The sequence below is a fragment of the Mastigoproctus giganteus genome, chromosome 13 (assembly GCF_048544385.1).
Source record: "Mastigoproctus giganteus isolate SK-2022 chromosome 13, ASM4854438v1, whole genome shotgun sequence".
Classification (NCBI taxonomy): Eukaryota; Metazoa; Arthropoda; class Arachnida; order Uropygi; family Thelyphonidae; genus Mastigoproctus; species Mastigoproctus giganteus.
The window spans coordinates 43,409,738-43,427,861 of NC_143587.1; the positions used below are offsets into that span (position 1 = coordinate 43,409,738).

General features: G+C 38.9%; 1 protein-coding gene across 2 annotated transcripts in view; it reads left to right on the top strand.

Annotated features, from left to right (window-relative positions):
* LOC150075993 (transmembrane protein 164) overlaps positions 1-18,124 on the top strand; it is a 121,265-nt gene that overhangs the window by 12,000 nt on the left and 91,141 nt on the right. The gene's annotated exons all lie outside the window — the stretch shown is intronic.

The window sequence follows — 18,124 nt, forward strand, 5'->3', positions numbered from 1 at the left end:
TACTAATACATAAAATAACACTAATAATACAATACTATAATATAATACTAATAATAACTAGTACCACTACTAATACATAAAATAACACTAATAATACAATACTATAATATAACATTAATACTAGCACTAATACTAACACTAAGTTGTAGATGACTCTTATCAACCAGTGCAATCCTATTGATGAGAGTCACCACTTTGTTTATTGGTGGCTTGAAGTGGTTAAACCCATGTTTAGGCTCCGGAGCTAAGTTTATGGCATCCCATCCATCCCTGCCCCCTTCAACTCATGCATGGTACTACATTTCGCCTGGTGAGGCATGGGCCTGTCTCAGTGACCCTCTGGGGTCGCCATCTGATTGCCAGCGTACACCCCTACACGTCCAAATTTAACTACACCATTCAAGTTATAGCGCTATCCCTGCTGCGATCACTCCTTGCGATCGGTCCTTGAGGTTGTCACAGACATTCTCTCAGATATGCCAGATAAGATGTACTTGCTACCTGGGAGTCTAAAATGCTGATGGAACTGATATTCAGGTGACACTCAACTCAAGTGGACCCAATTTCGGCTAAGTCTGGATGGATTGTGACCACCAAATCCTCTGCTTGCACCTTCATGATGGTGGGACTGTTAGCAATCCTGAGTATAATACCCACGAACAAGCACACTGTGGGTGACCACCCAGGTGTGAATCAACGTAAGAAGGGGTCGAGGTGTGGTGACACATAGAGGAATGCCGCCCCTCAATAAGCACCACTTTGCTTATTGGAGGCTTGAAGTGGGGGAACCCATGTTTAGTCTCCAGAGCTAAGTTCCTGTCAACCCTTCCCCATCTCTTCCATCATGCAGTATGACTGATGACTTTTGAGGTTATGATGGACGTCATCGTGAGATCCAAACCTCCTTACATTTCGAGTGTACAGCTCTAAAACAGTGTTCACAGGCTGGTCGCTAGTTAGTACACCAGACTGAACCTATTGGTAACTCTTTAGGAGGCTTCCAGGTCAGCGAGTGTATAATATTGCTACTTCTACTCTACTCTGCTAGTGACTGGAGGGAGTCCAAGTAGTGTGTATGTGGGGGGGCATTGTCGAGGCTACGTTATATCAAGAAATTGGGTATATTCTTACCATGTGTATGCCATATCCAAAAATTTCATTCCTTTATACAACATGTCCCCCCAGTTTTTTCTTACTATTGAATACACCATGAATTGTCAAACTAATAGAGTAAACTTATCTGCGAAAAGATCTAAACCTCCCAAACACTTCCTAGTTCATTTCACAAATATACAGGATCTCAATTCTAATCTCAACGATGTCCATTTCCACTTGCAGTCTGCCAAATCCATGTACTTTTTCTAACAGAATCTCAGTTATCGGTTGATTCAACTACTGCTCATCTCAGTTGCCCAAATTATTTACTATATGATTCCTTTCACCTCAAAGGTGGTACTTGTGCATATGTCCATTCCGATATTCCCTTTCAGAGACTTGGTAATTTGGAATCTCCTCTTTTTGATCTTCTCTGGTTTAAAATCTCTCTACCTAATTCTGTCAAATTCATCTGTTGTCTCTATCGTTCTCCCAACTCCACTAATCACTTGGAGCTCTTTGATTTCCTCTCTTTGCAATTTGGCTTTCTTCAGTCCAACTTTCCTAACAGTGAGGTAATTTTACTTGGTGATTTTAATGTTCACAACTCCGGCTGGCTTCCGTTTTCTAGTCACACTGACCCAGCTGGTCGAGATACTGAGGATTTTGCAATTACTAATGACCTCGCACAGATTGTTCATTTAGCTACCAGAATACTGGGCAGTTCTAACCATACAGCTTCATGCTTGATCTTTTTCTCACAAAGAACCCTTCTAAGTACACGGTCGAAGTGAGAGGTCCTTTAGGCACTTCAGATCACAACTTGGTGATTGTCTCTTCTCCAATGGAACCTTTATCTCATGGCTATTCCCAACCTCATGTTGTTTGGCATTACAAGATTCCAAAATGGGATGACCTGCGAGATTTCTTTTCTTCTTTTCCTTGGTCAGATTACTGTTTCAAAACTTCTGATGTCAACCTTTGGTCAGATTGTCAGTGAAATCATTCTTGTAGGAATGGAATTCTTTATTCCACATTCCACTTTAAAATCTTGTCCATTATCTAAACCTTGGTTTTCCAATAAAAGTGCTAAGGGAAAAAGTGCTAAAAGTTCTCTTGAACACTTTTCCAGTAAAAGTGTTCAAGAGAAGAATGTTGCATATTGTAATTGGATTGTTTCCAATTCTTTCTGCCTACATCAAAGCTCACAACAATTGTAAAGCAGTTATTAATCAGTCCAAACTAGATTTCGAACAGGCTAAGAATAGAAAACTTGCTTCTTGCCCTAATGGTAACTGAGCATTCTGGTCCCTTGCCAAAGCACATTGGCCACAACATTTGTCCATCTCTGCTGACACCTCTGACAAAACCACATGGTTCTGTTGTCACTTCAGCCAAGGATAAAGCTGACCTAGAATCCCATTTTTCTTCCAACTCGTGTATTAATGACCTTGGTAAAACACTTCCCACCATTCCCAACACACTCCATTCAATGCCTCCTGTGTGTTTTCCATGAAAAGGATGTCAGAAGGATTTTGATCAATCTTGATGCTAAGAAAGCTCCAGGTGCTATTGGCATTTCTCCACTTGTTCTCAAAACCTGTGCTCCTGAATTTACTCCTGTTCTTTGCTGCCTTTTTTCACTTTCTTATTCCAAAGGTGTTTTTCCTTCAGCTTGGAAATTCGCTCATATCCAGCCAGTTCCTAAAAAAGGGTGACAAATCTTTCCGATCCAATTATCGACCCATTGCAATTACCACTTCTCTTTCTAAAGTGTCGTCTCCGTAGCCGGGTGGGCAGTAGCGGCAGTACATAGCACACACTTCTTGATTAGACTGGGGTTTGAGCCCGTGACCACCAAATAATGAGGATGCGGAAAGGTCAGGGAATGACCCGCATATCTCCGGAGCAATATGGCCTTAGTTGCTAATGCGCCTAAAAACCAAATAACAAACAAACAACAATCTTGCTCAAGTAAAGGAGAAATCAATTAACTGCCAACTCTTAAACAACCTAGAATCCTTCCGTCTGTTCAATAATCGTCAGTATGGATTCTGTCAGTGTCGATCCACTGGTGATATTCTGGCTTATGTTAACTATTTATGGACAAATGGAAAAGTTCGATGAAACATAAGCAGTTGCTCTTGACATCTGAAAGGCTTTCGATCTTGTTCGGCATAAATGTCTTCTGAACAAACTTCCATCTTATGGTTTGCCAACTGCATTTTGTATTCGGTTATCCAGTTTTCTCTCTGATTGCTCACTGAGGATCATGATAGATGGCTCTCTGTCTTCTGGCCCCGAGTGCCAAGCGAGTGACTAAAGCGATTCTTCAGTGATTTGAAAGCGATTTTCTTAAAAGAGCGATTGATTGTAGTTGAACGTTATTTTCTAATTTCCAAAGTTATATAATTTTGCTCTTCTAAAGTAAAGAAGTCAGCTTACTCAACAGAAAGGAAAGCCACCTTTCTTCTTGTATATAAGACTAATCTACTAACGCACTAACACTAACAACCTTATCGCTTGGTCACTGGTGGCACCGCTCCTGCCTCCACGTGGCGGGGCTGGAAGCCTGGGAGGAGAAATCCACTCTCCAGGGACTAAAAGGAGCAACTATGGACGACACAAAACAGTCCTACTATGGATCTCTTGATCCAGATTCAAGTAGACATGACGACCATGATAATTTGAATAAATCCCATGCTAAGAGACAAAAAAAAGAAGGGACAGATTTTTCTGCTCCTCTCTTAATATTGCATTCCTCCACAGACCAACCACTGAGTAAGCTCTCCCCATTTTTGATTCAGAAATGTCTCGAAAATGTGGCTGGGCCTCCAAAAATGGTTCGGCGACTAAGATCTGGAGACCTATTAGTGGAGATGAGTGAACACAGACATGCTGAAAGACTCTTGAAAATATCTACCTTTGGTGGAATTCCCACAAAGGTTACCCCACATGCCATCTTGAACTCCTCTAAAGGGGTAATATCTGAATGGGATCTTCTAAATGTATCAGAGGATGAACTTGTCTCCGAATTAAGTAACCCAAATGTAGTCCAGGCAAAAAGAATTGTCATCAAAAAAGATGGAGAGCTTGTCCCTACACGAACAGTCATATTGACATTTAAGTCACCAAATCTCCCCACAACTATAAAAGCTGGATATCTCAGATGCCATGTTCGACCGTACATTCCCAACCCAGTTCGGTGCTTTAAGTGCCAAAAATTCGGTCATTCGCAAACTGTGTGCAGAGGTATAGTCACTTGTGCTTCTTGTGGTTCAAAAGAACACACACATACGGACTGTAATAATGAAACCCAAAACTGTCCTAACTGTCAGCGAAATCATTCTGCCTTCTCTAAGGACTATCCAATGGAAAAGAGAGAAGAACATTCAGAGATATAAAATAGAGAATAAAGTGCCATATCAAGAGGCAAAGAAACACTTTGCAATCCCTACTAAATCATCTACATACGCCTCAGTTACTCAACAGCTACGCACAATATCAACTCAGACTGCCGCTCGTCCCTCCAAATATCTCTATATCTGGTTGGGCGAAATCATTACTTACTTCATTAAAAGAACAATCTCCCTCCAAATATGCAACCCAAGAAGTAAATACTCCGGTAACAATACCTCCAGATAAGAATCCCAATCAGCAACCGAAAGTACAAACTAAGAGCTCTGAAAGAACTGATCCGCACACATTCAGAGATGATACCATGGACACTGATGAAAAAGCGTATGAAGATGACACATTTCTTGAAATTCATCCAGAAGGTGACATTGACACAAGCAGACCAGTCTTCTCAAAGAAGGATAAAGGAAAAATTGACAGGTGTAAGCAAACTACCTCACGGAAGTTAACAGACACTAGCTAAAACCAAACAATGGATACAATTATTCAATGGAATTGTCGTGGGCTCCATGCTAACTTTGACGATTTTTACGATCTCCTATCTGAATACAAGCCTGTTGCAGTATGCATTCAAGAAACAAATCTCACAAATGCAATATCTATGAAAATTAAGCATTACAATATGTATAGAAAAGATAGAAACTCATCTAATTTAGCTCATGGAGGAGTAGCACTCATAGTGAACTCTTCGGTGCCCTCTAGACCTATCCCCCTGCAAACATCTTTAGAGTCTATTGCTGTCCGTGTCACCTTCGGAATCACAATAACATTAGTTTCATTGTATCTATCACCAAATCATACATACACCTTTGCTGATTTAGATAATTTAGTAATGCAAATACCTGCTCCCTTTTGTATTATGGGTGACTGGAATGGCCATCACCCGCTATGGGGTTCTCAACATCTTGACTCCAGAGGACAAATAATTGAAAAAATTTTAGATAAGCATAACCTGACAATTTTAAACACAGGTGCTCACACATACGTGCATTTATCATCTGGCTCAACTTCTGCTATTGATCTTTCAATATGCTCTCCAGTGATATTTCCTCTCATAGACTGAACCGTTACTAATAACCCTCGCGGGAGCGATCACTTTCCTATCATCTGTACTTTCTGTATAAGTTCTACCCCTCAGAGTAACATTAGGACAACCTGGAAATTTGCTAAGGCTAACTGGATTAAATACCAAGAAATAGCTCACTTAGATACTGTCTTCATAGCAACCCACACAATTGACTCTGCAGTAAGCTACATTACAGATACAATAATGAAAGCATCCAAGACTGCAATACCAAAATCATCATCCAAAATCCGGCTTCATCCAAAAATGTGGTGGAACGAAGCATGCAACAGTGCTAAAAAAGAAAGGAACAAATATTGGAATATTTTTCGAAAACATCCAACCACAGCTAACCTCCTACAGTTTAAGAGAGTCAGAGCTAAAGCTCGTCATATAAGACGGGAGAGTAAAAAAGAAGCATGGGCGCATTATGCCTCCACCATAAACAGATCCACGGATACTTCTACAATATGAAAAAAAAAAATCAAAAGAATTAATGGTAAATACTCGCAGACAACTTCTCCTATTCTACTTGTAAAAGGGAAAGAAATCTCTGAACCTACAGAAATTGCCAATGCCTTAGGTACTACGTTTGAAATGCTTTCAGCTGTTGCCACATATGAACCTGCATTTCAATTGCTAAAATCCCAGACAGAAAAATACAAACTAAATTTTAATACTGTCATCCTTCATTCTTATAATCTGCCTTTGACCATGAATGAATTGCGTAATGCACTTGCACGAGTGAAAAACAGTGCTCCAGGTCCCGACGGGATTTATTACACCATGATCTGTCATCTAAGTGAGGAATCATTAACTGTACTCTTAAAACTGTATAACTGAATTTTCTTAGAGGAGTATTACCCCACTAGCTGGTGCCATTCTTATGTACTAGCCTTCCCGAAACCAGGGAAAGACCACACAGATCCCAAAAATTACCGTCCTATTCCTCTAATCAGTTGTCTGGGAAAAACATTGGAAAAAATAATTAACGCCAGACTGACATGGTTATTAGAGACTCAAAACATTTTAAGCCCAAGTCAGTATGGTTTCCGGAGAAAAAGATGTACGCTTGATCTCATTATCAAGGCCGAAACAAATATCCGGAATGCGTTCTTGAGAAATGAACACCTAGTTATGGTATGTGTTGACATCGAAAAGGCCTTTGATACAACTTGGCGATATGGAATTCTTCAGGACTTGCATAAATTTGGACTTCAGGGTCATCTTCCAAAATTTATTAAGAACTTTCTAGGCAATAGATCCTTTCAAGTCCGATTCCACTCTTCATTATCTCGAGCATATGTACAAGAAGAGGGAGTTCCCCAAGGATCAGTGTTGAGCACCACACTCTGCCATTAGGATTGATTCCATTACCAAGTGCATACCTAACACAGTTGACGCATACTTGTACACTGACGATCTTGTCATGTCATTCTCAAAATGAGACTTATTGAAAGACAACTACAAGGCACCATTAACAAAATAGTCTCTTGGGCCAAAAATAATGGATATCGGCTTTCTAAACCAAAAACGACTACTGTACACTTCTGTCACAAACGTTCTTTACATCCGGATCCAGACCTTCAGTTGGATTCTCATTGTATTACTTTCCAACCTAGTATTAGATTTCTTGGTGTAATATTTGATAAAAAATTAAACTTCCTGGAACATATATAACATATTCGTACAAGTTGTCTTAGAAAACTAAATCTTCTCAGAGTAATTTCTTCTATGTCGTGGGGTGCAGATCGTTACGTGCTGTTACATCTATACCGCTCACTGATCAGATCCCGGTTAGACTATGGGTCTCCTGCATATGACTCAGCCAGGCCAAGTGTATTGAAATGGCTTGACCCTGTACATCACAGTGCATTAAGAGTTGCACTGGGGGCTTTTCGCACATCACCAATCTTAAGCCTGTATACCGAAGCCTATGAACCACAGTTACACCTTAGGCGGGAAACTCTACTACTAAATTATGCAGCCAAAATCAGCAGTCTCCCACATCATCCCATGTGGCAATGCCTCTTCACGCCAAAATGGAGTGAAATCTATCAAACTAAACGGCGTTCCAACAAACCATCTGGCATTAGGCTTGAAGCTTTGATCACAAGCTGGGGCCTGAAGTTTTCTAACACTCTCCAGGATACTAGCATGGAAATGCAGCCATGGCTTTCCATGGCTCCAGTACATATTGATAGACATTTTCAGCAATGGGGAAAGAATAACTTCTCTGATATCAACATTAGACAAATACATATGGCTCACTCTACTGAGTTTAGCAGCTTCATTCAGCTATGCACAGATGGATCCAAAACTGGTAATAAAGTTGGCACAGCTGTAGTACTACCAAATGCCACCATCTCCAGACAGCTCCCACCAGAATGCAGTACTTATACCTCAGAGTTATATGGTATTCTACTAGCCCTGGAGAATATAAAAGAAGCCTCGTACGCTAAATCCATCATTTATACGGACTCGTTGAGTGCTGTTAATGCTCTACAGTGTAAATCCTTCCCTAGTCATCCTCTGATACAGAAAATTTTAGCACAGTTATTAGCACTTCATGGACGTGGACAGCTCGTAATATTTTGCTGGATCCCTGGACACGTTGGAATCGTAGGAAACGAGCAGGCAGATTTAGCTGCTAAAATTGTTACAAATGTGATACCATCAAATTTCAGGACTCCTTATATTGATCAAAAGTCCTTTATCAAACAGACATATAAAGAAGTGTGGACACGCTTGTGGAAAGATCAGAAAAATAATAAACTTTTTGAAATCAAGAGAGAACCTAAACTGTGGCAATCCAGCCTGAGACGAAACAGAAAGGAAGAAACTATTTTAGCCAGATTACGCATTGGTCATACTTTCCTCACTCATAGCTATCTACTAACAAACAGTGACCCTCCACAATGCAGTAATTGTTTATGCCAACTAACAATAAAGCATATCATCATAGAATGCCTGCAATATCAAAAAGAACGGAAAACAGCTTTTTCCTCTAATTTTCCTAATTACAATCATTTAACACTGCAGTGTGTCCTAGGAGATCGAGAGAACATAGATGACATTTTTCTTTTTCTAAAATTTATTAATAAATATCACCTTATCTGAACTGCTATCTCCTGTAAGAAAAACGAAGGAAATATCAGACAGTAATTAGTGCATTATAGCCTAAGTTGCTGATGCACCAATAAATCTAACAAACAACAACAACATCTCTGTCTTCTAACTTCTCCACTAATGCTGGTTTCCCCCAAAGGTTCAGTTCTTTCCACCACTCTTTTCCTCTTGTATATTAATGACCTTCCATTGACTGGAAATCCTATCCATAGTTTTGCCAATGATGGCACATTGCATTCCACTTTCCATTTTGAGAAATCCATGTTCAATCAACTTCAACTTCTTGAGTATCCGCTACCAATTCCTTAAATGCCGATCTCCAGGTAATTCGCCATTGGGGCAAAGACAACATAGTTGATTTCAATCCTTCTAAAACTCAGTCTTGTCTTATATCTAACAAAAAGGATTCTTCTGCTCCTATGCTTATTTTTGGTGACACTCCGATTTCTAGGCAAGTTGATATATCTCTTTTGGGAATTACCCTGACTGCTAATCTCACTTGACACAAGCACATTACAAATATTGCTTCCTCTGCATCATAAAAACTTGATTTTCTCTTTCGCTCTTGGCGTTACTTTTCTTCCAAACAGCTGTTCACTCTGTAAAAATGGCAAATCTGCCCTACCATGGAATATTGTTCCTGCATCTCGGACGGTGCCCCCTAAACCTCTCTCAGGCTTCTAGATTCCATTCAGAAGAGGGCACTTATGTTAATTAATGACTCCTCTGTAACAGAGTCTCTCCACTCGCTGTCTCATAGACATACTGTTTCTGTTGAATGCCTTTTCTACGGATATTTCCATGGGCACGGTTCTTCTGAATTGGCTTCTATAATTCCCACTCTCTCTCTTTCAGAATAGTCTGTACATGTGCAGCCACCAGCCAACATCCATTTACTGTCCAACTTCAAACTCACAGAACCAACTTTCATCTTCCTCGTTTATTCATTCAACTGCCGTTTTCTGAAACAACCTTCCTTCATATGTATTTCCTGAAAATTACAGTCTATAGAAGTTAGTCTGTTGTCAACAAATATCTTCTTTCTTCTTCTGAACCTCCAATCCAAGCATGGTACTAAGTACTGTAGGTTCTAATACTTGTCGTGTTTGTGGTTTTCATAAAAAAAAAAAAAAATCCAAAGCTTTCCTGAAATTCCAAGTATATGATATCAAAATAATTTTTTGATGCAGTTTCTTTGTGACCACATTGTATTATCCAATCAAATTGGTTAGACAAGATTTCCCCCTTAACAGACCCATGCTCTCTCTGAAGCATAATTGCAGCCTTGTCTAGATCATCCTGCATTTCTTCTTTTATCAGAGACTGCATTATTTCCCTGAAACAGAAGTTAAACTAACAGATGTGTAATTACTCGTGTCACCCTTCGATCTCCTTTCGTTGAATTGGAGATATATTTGCACATCTATATTCTACGGGAACCTCCCCTGAATCTGAGAATCATGTCATAATTATGGCCGAGGGTTTGCTTTCTTCCTTTGCAGCCTCCTTTAATATAACTAAATAGGTTCCATCCAATGTTATGTTAAACTTCAACAATTTCTCTTCCACTTTCCTATCGGTGATTACAAAATCATTTAGCTCCCTAGTAGAGTTTGATAAACTTCTGACATCCTAAGTAATTCGTCACGTCTGAATGTAAATGCAAAATATTTATTAAGCTTGTCAGAAACCTGAGCGGGATTATCAGCAGTCAAACCATCAATTTTAAGCAGACCTATGTGATTCATCCCTTTCCTTGTTTTGTTTACATAACTAAAGAAATTTTTGCTGTGTATCTTTGCATCTTTCACCATGGATTTCTCATAATCTTCCTTTGCTTGCTTTACTGCCTGTGTAACTTGATTACAGACTAGTTTATATCTACCATAGGCTTCATGTCTCCTGCTAATTTTTATGCAACCCATGCATTTTTCTTCTCTGGCATGAGACTACTGTAGTCACCTATACGAAAGCAAAAATCTCTCCCATTTCCCTTGATGCTAGTTACTTTAAGTAAATAGGTACAAAAGTTAGGAATGACATAATATTGTTATATTTCTTGCTGGAAATTGGTTTTTATGGTTTATTAATCATTTTTAAAGTTACTGGGTATTCAACCTCATGTCTTGCATCTCTTTTAAGAGTTACTTCCCTAAAATCACAGTTTTCATCAGATCTATTGAAGTAGAATGTATCAATATTTTCCTGTTGTACTTTCATGTGAACACAGTAGGAAAGTAAGACTGGTTGTTTATGCATGCCAATTCTAATTAAAAGAGGTAATGTATATGGCACTAGTGTAAAGAGATTAAATTTTTGAAATCCTGTAGTTCTATATTTTATATACCATATCTTTTATAACATTGATGAAATAATTGCTCTCGTTCCCAAGGTGTTAATATAGTCACAGCTTTGATTTTCTTTCTTTTTCTTTCAATCATGCATGCACAATAATGTGCCTCCATATATATGTGTCCCTTGAGTAAAAGTTTTTGATTAGTAAACTTAATTTGAGGATGCTTAATAGAATCCAGATAAAAGCACTTTATCATTAACATGTTCTTATTTTGCCCATAACAATTATCAGCCTATGTAGTTACAGAATAAATGTACCATTCCAAACTGTACATGTGAGTTTGGAATGGTACAGTCAGTCTATTTCAGTATAGCTGAAGCTGTTTCATTGCCACTTGCCTTCCTTTGGATTCATCCCACATCATACAACGGGCAGACCCATCAGAAGAATCATATATAGTAAAATTGAGAGTCCAAAGCTTTCGTTTGTAAAAACTTAGGTTATTATTCAAAAGGGAAGAGGGTAGACACTTTCAAAAATAAATAAACACCCATGCATTAGCCTGTAATAAATGGTGTAATAATTTTATAATAATATTACTTGTAATAATATTACATGTTGATTGGAATAGCTTTGATGTAAAGGTTAGTGAGCTTAATTCTGAAGAAATAATCATCCAGCTTGGCTCTCTTCCTGCTGATATGCAGGTTACCAGTGTTCAAGAGATTCTAAACACAATCTGTGAGACCACTCTAAAAAAAAAAAAAAACAAAAATGAACTGTGTTCCATGGTGGACCCCAAATCTTACTATTCTCAGAAGAAACTTACAAAATGCTCGTCGTAATTTTCAGAGAGTAAAGAGAGCTAACAGGTCCAGGGCTGAGATTGATAGACTTGGTGAGTTGTATAAATCTAATAGAAGGAGTTGTTTCAATGCCATCTACGAAGAGAAAAAAACTCACCTGGGCAAGCTTTGTTCAGCACAACATAAATGAAGATCCGTGGGGATTACCCTATAAACTTGTTACAAACAAGGTTCATCCTAGGGATGTTTTCTCGTCTATTACTTGTGAATGGTAATGAAACCCTGAACTGGTCAATTAATGCCATTTTGGATGGGTTACTCCATGAGGACATGGCTTCCTGTGAAAACACCATCCAAACTACGAGACTAGATCATTTATCATACCAAGGGTCCCACTCCGAGGCTCCATTTTCGGATATTGAGCTGGAATCTGCTATCTCAACCTTAAGGGACGGAAAGTGTCCTGGACAGGACCTCCTTGAGGTTTCTGTTCTTAAAAGATTTTGGAAAAATTGCCCATTAATAATATTAAATCTTATGAATGCTTGTCTGTCTTTGGGATTATTCCCGTTGCCTTGGAAACAGGCTAGACTTAAACTTCTGCTTAAGTCTTTTGACAAACCCTCCAATGATCTGGCCTCTTAAAGGCCCATTGCTCTACTGCCCATCCTTGGTAAAGTCCTAGAAAAATTGTCTTGTTTTCTAAATTACTAGTTAGATAGAAATCTATGTTCCCCACTTCAGTTTGGCTTTACCTGTGGAAAGTCTTCTGTTGCTATTTGTCAGGTTCTGAATACTGTTAAAAATTCCACTTCTAAATATGTCCTTGGTCTCTTTGTTGACTTCAAAGGGGCATTCGACGCTGTTTGGTGGCCTAGTGTTCTGACAAGGGCCAGAGAGGTCGGGTCTCTGCTCCCATTTACCCCCTCCTTTCAAATTATTTTGATTCTCACAGCATCACAGTCACTTCAGAATTTTGTTCTGTCACAAGATCTGTAACCAGGGGTTGCCATCAGGGCTCTGTTCTTGGCCTTTTCTGTTCTCTGTTCAGGGCTCTGTGCTGGAACATGGTCCTCGATGGGTGGCTTTCATGATGACATCCTTCAGCTCGCTTACACATTAGACGACCTTGTTATTCTGATTTTTTGGTAATTCCTGCAGGGAGCTTGAGCACAGAGCAAATGAAGCAAATTAAATGAACCTTGTAGAGCGTGGCAAAATACATGGTCTACTTCTACCTTGGGTAGGGAGACCTTTAGGCATTTTCCTGAGGTTGCTGATTATGATAAGAAAATGGACTGGTTCAATCATGGCTTATATGTTACTTTTCTATATACCAGTCATGGCAGTCTTAACTCTAAATTGTTCTCATTCCGATTAAGTAACACTCCTCTCTGCAGTTGTGGTGCTCAAGAAACTGTTGAGCACCTCGTCTTTCATTGTCCTCTGTATGATGATTTTTTTTTTTTTATGTGTACCCCAAACACGAGAGGTATTAGAACCTATAGTACTTAGTACCGTGCTTGGGTTTGAGGTTAAGAAGACGATATTTGTTGACATTGGACTTGAACTTCTTTAGATTGTAAATTTCAGGAAATACGTATGAAGGAAGGTTGTTCCAGAAAACGGCAGTTGAATGAATAAATGAGGAAGTGAAAAGTTGGTTCTGTAGGTTTGAAGTTGGACAGTAAATGGATGTTGGCTGGTGGCGGCATGTGTTCGGACTGTTTTGAAAGAGAGAGCAGGAATTATAGAAGCCAAATCAGAAGAACAGTGCCCATGGAAGTATCTGTAGAAGAGGCATGCAGCAGAAACAGTGCGTCTATGAGAAAGCGAGTGGAGAGACTCTGTTAGAGATGAATCATTAATTAACCTAACTGCCCTCTTCTGAATGGAATCAAGAAGCCTGAGAGAGGTTTTGGGGGCACCACCCCAGATGTGGGAACAATATTCCATGGCAGAGCGAATTTGCGATTTATACAGAGTGAGCAGCTGTTTGGAAGAAAAGTAACTCTGAAAGCGAAAGAGAAAACCAAGTTTTTTAGATGCAGAGGAAGCAATATTTGTAATATGCTTGTGCCAAGAGAGATTAGAAGTCAGGGTAATCCCCAAAAGAGATATATCATTTTGCCTAGAAATCAGAGTGTCACTAAAGATAAGCATAGGAGCAGAAGAATCCTTTTTGCGAGATATAAGACAAGACTGAGTTTTAGAAGGGTTGAAATCAACTAAGTTGTCTTTGTCCCACCGGAGAATTACCTGAAGATCGGCATTTAAGGAATTGGTAGCAGATTTTCGAGAAGTTGAAGCTGATTGAGCAGGACAAGGTTTCTCAAAATGGAAAGTTGAATGCAATGTGCTGTCATCGGCAAAACTATGGATAGGATTTCCAGTCAGTGGAAGAAGGTCATTGATATACAAGAGGAAAAGAGTGGGGGAAAGAACTGAACCTTGGGGGACACCGGCATTAGTGGAGAAGTTAGAAGACAGAGAACCATCTACCATCACCCTCAGTGAGCGATCAGAGAGAAAACTGGATAACCAATTACTAAAAACAGTTGGCAAACCATAAGATGGAAGCTTGTTTAGAAGACCTTTATGCCAAACATGATCAAAAGCATTTGAGATGTCAAGAGCAACTACTTGTGTTTCACCGAACCTTTCCATTGAATTAGTCCATAAATGGGTAACATAAGCCAGAATATCTCCAGTGGATCGACACTGATGGAATCCATACTGGTGATCGTTGATCAGACGGAAGGTTTCTAGGTAGTTTAAGAGTTGGCGGTTAATTGATTTCTCCATTACTTTAGAAAGAGTAGAAGTAATTGCAATGGGACGATAATTGGATGGGAGGGATTTGTCACCCTTTTTTAGGAACTGGCTGGATATGAGCAAATTTCCAAGCAGAAGGAAAAACACCTTTGGAATAAGAAAGTGAAAAAAGGCGGCAAAGAATAGGAGTAAGTTCGGGAGCACAGGTTTTGAGAACAAGTGGAGAAATACCATCAGGACCTGGAGCTTTCTTAGCATCAAGATTCACCAAAATCCTTCTGGTATCCTTTTGACGGAAGACCACAGGAGGCATTGAATGGAGCGTGTTGGGAATGGTGGGAGGTGTTTTACCAAGATCATTAATACATGAGCTGGAAGAAAAATGGGATGCTACAGGTCAGCTTTATCCTTGGCTGAAGTGGCAACAGAACCATCTGTTTTGGACAGAGGTGGGAGCAAAGATGGGCAAAAGTTGCGGCTGATTTAAGGCTGGACTTTCAACTTCTCACAAATATATTCGATTGCCAAGATTAGTTACCTGTCCTGAGTATTATGCTGCCTTCTCCACCTATGTGGAGAAAATGTTTAAATGGAGGAAAAGAATTCTTACTCCTGAGGTTCAGTAAAATACTAAATTAATGTTAATTGATAGAAAAATACTGCCATCTGTCTGTTGGTTGGAAAGACTTTACTGGCTTTTTTGAATTTTAGATGGAAGGGTTTACAGTCCTTTCTATAGTTTTGGAAACCAGAAATTGTAACTATTCTTTTGAAGTATAAATCTTTGTAACGCTTAGCTGGTTGTTGGGGACTGATCACTTCGGCTTGTTTGTAGACTGTTTCCGTTTTTGGATTCTCTTACCTGATGTACTAATCAGTCTGCTGGACTCCGAAGTCCAGTGTTTATTTTGTATCATTATCATTGTATATAGTTGCTTTAAATTATACACTATACTGTTACCTTTTAGTGGCGGATAGGGGAAACCCTGGAGTCCACAAAACTTTAATAAAATACTTTGAATACTTTGAATAATAATATTACTTATACAGAATTTTTTGATCTTGTGTATAACCTAACTTTGTTACTTTCAGGAAGATTATCTTTTGCTATTTTCATGTCTCTGATTTCCAAAAGATGCAGACCATAATCAGTTTATGCTGTCTTTTTCCGGTTGGGTTAAGTTACCCTTCAGTTGTGCATTGCTGAATTGCAGGTATCGCTGGCATTTATTTCTGACAGTTTGAAAGATAAATTAAACTTTTCATTGAATGTATCTGCATAGAACCATTTTTTAGCCACATTCTAAGATTCAATATTATTTTCAGAGCAGAACATAAGTATAAAGAGTACGATTTTTCAATAGTTAGCTTTGTTCCTAAGAATTCACACATCTTTCCCTGCTGTAATAGCTATCAAATATTGGAAAAGAAGTAGTGTGACTTATAACATTGTCAATTACCACTTTTTCAGTTTTGTTATTTGGTGTATGCTTCCCTCTCTGATCTGGTTCTACCCACCTTGCTTGTCTTTTTTCAAAGTATTAACAACTGTGTTGGAAATACAAAGTGTATTTAGAAACATAACTTTATATACTCTTACCACTCTCTTATTAATGATAAATTTGTATATTAAAGATTTGCTTTTGATTTAGTACTACCTTTACTCCTGGAACGTGCTGTTGATTTAGTTTCTGTTCATGACTGAATGAACTGACTTTTAACATCATTACATTTCTGTGCATTCCATTATGTATAAAAATCTCTAGCCTTTCATTCTCAGAAATTTTTTTTCATGGTATTTCATTCTGCAAGAACATGGTAGTTTTATAACTCTGGCCCATACATGCTTGCTTTTTTACTCAAGTAAGCTTTCCCCACAGCATTGTTTGCTTTGCGTTTGTTACATAACCAGTTATTTGGATTTCTTACACATTTCCTAACTTGCTTCTTGATTGTTGTTTTGTTTATGACCTTTCTTATTGATGCATCATTCTGAACATTACCAGGATCATCCAGAATTTCTTCGGAAACATGGTAATTGAAGTTGTGGTGGGTGGGTTCAATATCTGATTCCGAACTTTCCTCAGAAGAAGGCATGTAATGCCCGTCAGCATCACAGTCATCTGGATCACTGCTGTTTAAGAACAAATTATTTTTCAGTAAATCTATGGTGGGTAATTGCTGTCTAAATATTGCAAAGTGAGTGGAATGTGAGGCTTCTTCGGCAAAGGTATTGTTATTGTTTAACAAAGCATTTGACCATACTGTATTATTTATAGAAGAAGACATTGTACATCATTCTGTTCATGCTTGTTCATATGTGTTCACTGCGCAGTCACTGGCCACGACTATAAAAACTGTAACAGTAGAACCACACAACCTAAGTGTGCTACATGTAAGTTGGCCAAAATAGACTTTCATCATAGTCTTAGGTACAATAATTGTCCCAGCTATCAAAAAATGGTAAGCTTAAATTGAGAACCAGTTATAGGTCTTAATTTAAACCAGACTTGTGACAGGGCTCTAAAGTTCATCCAATTAAATGCTCACAGAGCACTTACAGTTGTGGATCAAATCACGTTTAAAACAGAGGAAAATAATATAAATATCCTGATAATCCAAGAGCCATATACTCATCAGGGTAGGGTTCAGGGATACCCTAGAACATACAGAATAATAGAATCTTCACAATCTTCACATGAAACCTCACTAACAGCAATAGTAATTAGAAATCCTTTTCTTACAGTTACAAAGGTTCACTCTCTATGTGTGTCCCATTAGCAGTTTGTGCACAAATAATTAGTCAAACAGGATCATGTTGTATCCCTCTACTGTAGGCCAGGAGAGGATATAAATCCCAGCATTCATTATCTCCAAAATGTATTGACAGTTCTACCAAATTCTAAGATAATAGTCTCCATGGATACCAACTGTCTATCAAGCCTTTGGCACGTACAGTTGACAGACCAGGAACACATAACGGCCAACTCGCCGACCGGGCTAGCCGAGTGGGTAAAGTACCTACCCGGCAACCCAAAGGTCGCGGGTTCGATTCCCGCCTCGGGCTTGGATCAAAGTACTGCAAAAACCTTGGGAGGTGCAATATGGCCACAGAAGCCGATGCGCCAACAACTACCAAATCAAAAAAAAAAATAAATAAAAAAAAAAATAACGGCCAACTCCTAACAGACTACCTAGCTATTTCTACCTTACAGGTAATAAATAGACCCCACAACCTACCTACCTACAGTAGTACACTGTGGGAAAGTGATATAGATATAACTTTGGCCACTGCTTCCATATCTACAAAAATTACAGATTGGATGGTCCAAGCTTCTTGGACCACCTCAGACCATAGAGCTATAACTTTTACCTTAAAGAGACAAATAGACAGCCAGATACAGCTGCCTCAAGATAAAATCAGATACAACTTAAAGAAAGCCAACTGGCTGACCTTCACAGATAAAATCCAAAACCAAATAGAACAGCAGTAGACTCAGATCCATAACGACTATAGCCCAGATGAACACAACTTAAATGTCA